The 3,986-nt window shown below is 47.2% G+C and overlaps 1 non-coding gene across 1 annotated transcript; it reads left to right on the top strand.

Moving 5' to 3' along the window:
• Positions 1 to 3,522: 3,522 nt before the first annotated feature.
• Positions 3,523 to 3,629, top strand: LOC130032167 (U6 spliceosomal RNA). The gene has a single exon (XR_008793731.1). It is a non-coding gene; the product is annotated as a U6 spliceosomal RNA (small nuclear RNA).
• Positions 3,630 to 3,986: the final 357 nt, after the last annotated feature.

Below are 3,986 nucleotides of genomic sequence, written 5' to 3'. Positions count from 1 at the left end.
TATTCCCACCTAGGTTGGCCCAGCACCGGTAGCCTACTGCAGAGACCAGACGCATTTCTACCTAAAGCCACTGGGTTCTGAGATTCGTTTCTGAGTCTCTGGGATCATGGCCATTAAGCAGTTCAATCAGGAACCAAAGAGGCCTTGCCTCCAATTATATAGCTGAGCTGGAGGTGGTTTGTGGGTGTGTTTCCCACATACCTAAATTTTGGGCATTTACTTTCTTGGTGGGCTGGAGCAATAGCACAGCGGTAGGGCGTTCGCCTTATAAGCGGCCAACATGGCCGACCCGAGTTCGATTCCTCCGCCCCTCTCGGAGAGCCCGGCAAGCTACCGAGAGTATTCGATATGCCAGACACAGTAACAACAAAGTCTCCAATGGAGACGTTACTGGGCCCGCTCGAGCAAATCGACGATCAACGGGAGGGCCTTTACCTTTTACCTTTTACTTTCTTGGTAAACTTTGCCCCAAGTTTTTGGGGTCTGGCCAAAGGCACAGCAGCAATTTTGGGGTATCTGTAAGTCTGGAGGTGCCATGAGGCTGCTGATGCACTCGCCTCACAGGTACAGATTGACCTGCTGGCGGCACCATACCCCCTCAACATACCTCTTTATTATATAGATTAAGTTATATTGCAATTATTTTCAGATGATTTTTTCTTTCTCCTTTTTTCTCTCTCTTTCTTTTCTTCTTTATTTTTTCTTTTGGATTTTGGGGCCACAGCAAACAGTACTTAGGTTTGCTCCTGTCTCTGTGCTCAGGGATCACTTGTGGTGAGGCTTGGGGGACCCTCTGGGGTGATTTATTTTAATTTATACTTTTCTGCTTAGAATAAAGAAATTCCTCCTGCAAGTATGGAAAGCAGCTTCCCTTCCTCAGAGCACTGCCACACCAGTGATGTGTGTGATGCTGGTCATAACTAGAGATGCCAAAACACATACATCAGCTTCCAATATGCTGGCTTCAGCTCCTTAATTTCCAGGACACTGGCTCTGACATCAGCCTTGTGGCCTGACCTCTAGACTGTCCCTCTCCAGATCTTCCAGAGCTCCTGTCTCTCCTCCCAGAGGCCCCTTGAAATGAGAAGTCCTGTGAACTCACCTGAAGACTTCCTTTGGGTTTACCTGTTTTCCCACTTATTCTACACTGAAGTCCCATTAGGCGCAAGAGCAATACTATGGCGGGAAGGGTGCCTGCCTAGCATGTAAACAACCAAAGTTCTATCTCCAGCATCCCATACGGTTCCCAAGCACTGCCAGGAGTAATTCCTGAGTGCAGAGCCAGCAGTAACCCCTGAACATTGCTGGGTGTGGCAAAATAAACAACGTAACAAAATAACTAAAGTCCCACCCAGTCTCACATCCTCTCATCCGATCTCTTATCTTCAAGTACCCCAGACTCTCTCTATCTCCCCTAGACTTCACAGGCTTGAGGTTTTCTTGTCAGCGTTTGTTCCTCTATTTCACATTAAGAGGTAGAGATGAGGAAACTGAGAGGGAACAGGGAAATGCCTTTCCCAACACAGCGGGGTGAGGTTCCCCCAGCCTAATTGCAGCTTGGTCCACCCCACCCCCAGTCCCACTCATTTCTGATGTTTCCTATCTCACCAGAATGAGGTAATGGTTTCATTCTTCCTTCCTTCCTTCCTTCCTTCCTTCCTTCCTTCCTTCCTTCCTTCCTTCCTTTCTTTCTTTCCTTTTTTTTTGGGTCACACCCAGCAATGCTGGAGCGATAGCACAGCGGTAGGGTGTTTGCCTTGCACGCAGCCAACATGGCCAACCCGAGTTCGATTCCTCCGCCCCTCTCGGAGAGCCCGGTAAGCTACCGAGAGTATCTCGCCCGCACGGCAGAGCCTGGCAAGCTCCCCGTGACGTATTCGATATGCCAAACACAGTAACAACAAAGTCTCCAATGGAGACGTTACTGGGCCCACTCGAGCGGAGGGCCTTTACCTTTACCTTTTACCCAGCAATGCAGTGGTTACTCCTGGCTCTGCACTCAGGAATTACTCCTGGTGGTGCTCGGGGGACCATATGGGATGCTGGGAATCGAACCCGGGTCAGCCGTGTGCAAGGCAAATGTTCTACCTGCTGTGCTATCTCCCCAGCCCGCCTTTCTTTCTTTCTTTCTTTCTTCTCTCTCTCTCTCTCTCTCTCTCTCTCTCTCTCTCTCTCTCTCTCTCTATTGAATCACCATGAGATGCACAGTTACAAAACTGTTCGTAGTCTGATTTCAGTCATACAAATGTTCCCACATGCATCCCTCCACCAGTGTCCCCAGTTTCCCTCCCGCCACCCCTGTAGCCTGTCTCTTAGGCGTTATGGTTTGCAATACAGATACTGAGAGGTTATCATGTTTGTTCCTTCTTATCCAGAGCAATCATTTCTAACTATCTTTGTTAGAGTGATCCTTTCCCTATTCCAGTTGCCTTCTCCCCCACCACTTGAGGCAGGTTTACAGCCATGGACCACTCCTCCTGGCCCTTGTTTCCACTGTCCTTGGGAAGAGGTAACAGGGAAGTGAAAAACCTGATAAGTTGACCTTATCACAAAACCTCAGGAGACACTTGACATGGTCACCCCACCCCCACTTCTCCCTGTGACAGGAACCTTGATTCCTTGGTGGTTTCTAGCCAGAAAGCTGCTCTTCCCTTCTCTATGCTCCGAGTTTGAAAAGAACCATCTAGGGGAACTAACTCCACATCCCAGAAAGGGAAACAAACAAACAAACAAACACATGCAAAAATATATATACATATATTTCTCTCTCAGAAAGCTATATCTCTTTGTATGTGAATAATACCCAAAGACATAGAAACAAGGGCCAGGAGGACTAAGCCATGGTCAAAAGCATGCATAAAGGGGGAGGGGAAGTGGTTAGAATGGAGGAGGGACCCCTATGACAATGATCGTAGGAAATGATCAGTCTTGACGCAAAGTGAGGGCTGGAGCAATAGCACAGTGGGTAGGGCATTTGCCTTGCATGCTGCTGACCCAGGTTTGATTCCTTTGCCCCTCTCGGAGAGCCGAGCAAGTTATACCGAGAGTATCCCGGCTGCACGGCAAAGCCTGGCAAGCTCCCCATGGCATATTTGATATGCCAAAAACAGTAACAACAAGTCTCACAATGGAGACGTTACTGGTGTCAGCTCAAGCAAATCGATGAACAACGGGAGGACAGTGCTACAGTGCTACAGATGTAAAGTGATTATGCATGATACCCTTTCAGTAACAGTATTGCAAACTACAGTGCCTAAAAAGAAAGTGAAAGAGATGAGAATATTAAAGTGTCTTCCATAGAGGCAGACTGTGAGGGAGGGCAGGAAACCGGGGACTTTGGCAGCAGGAAATGTGATGACGGAATAGGTGTTGGAGCATTGTATGACTGAAACTCAATCATGAACAACTTTGTAACTGTATTTCTCACAGTGATTTCAATTAAAAATAATAATGCCCCGAAAAGATGCATCTCCTCTACCATTTGTTTATTCAGTTACTGCTTTTTATCAAAATAGACTCCTGGTGTTCGCTTCCGCAGCACATACACTAAAATTGAAACGATACAGAGAAGATTACCATGGCCCCTGAGCAAGGATGACACGCAAATTCGTGAAGCGTTCCATATTTTTCTATGCAGTGGAATACTATGCAGCTGTTAGGAGAGATGACGTCATGAAATTCACATATAAGTGGATAGACATGGAGAGTATCGTGCTAAGTGAAATGAGTCAGAAAGTGAGGGACAGATATAGAAAGACTGCACTCATTTGTGGAATATAAAATAACATAACACAAGACTGACATCCAAGGACAGTAGATACAAGGGCCAGGAAGCCTGTCTCATGAGCGCAGGGAGGGGGCGGGGTGGAGAAAGCAGCTGCAACAGAGAAGGGATCACTAAGAAAATGATGGTTGGAGGAATCGATCGGGATTGGAGATGTGTGCTGAAAGTAGATAAAGGAACAAGCATGATAACCTCTCAGTAT

The sequence above is a fragment of the Sorex fumeus genome, unplaced genomic scaffold (assembly GCF_029834395.1).
Source record: "Sorex fumeus unplaced genomic scaffold, SorFum_2.1 ptg000047l, whole genome shotgun sequence".
Classification (NCBI taxonomy): domain Eukaryota; kingdom Metazoa; phylum Chordata; class Mammalia; order Eulipotyphla; family Soricidae; genus Sorex; species Sorex fumeus.
The sequence above is the reverse complement of the archived record's forward strand: the minus strand, read 5'-3'. Positions and strand labels throughout refer to the sequence as shown.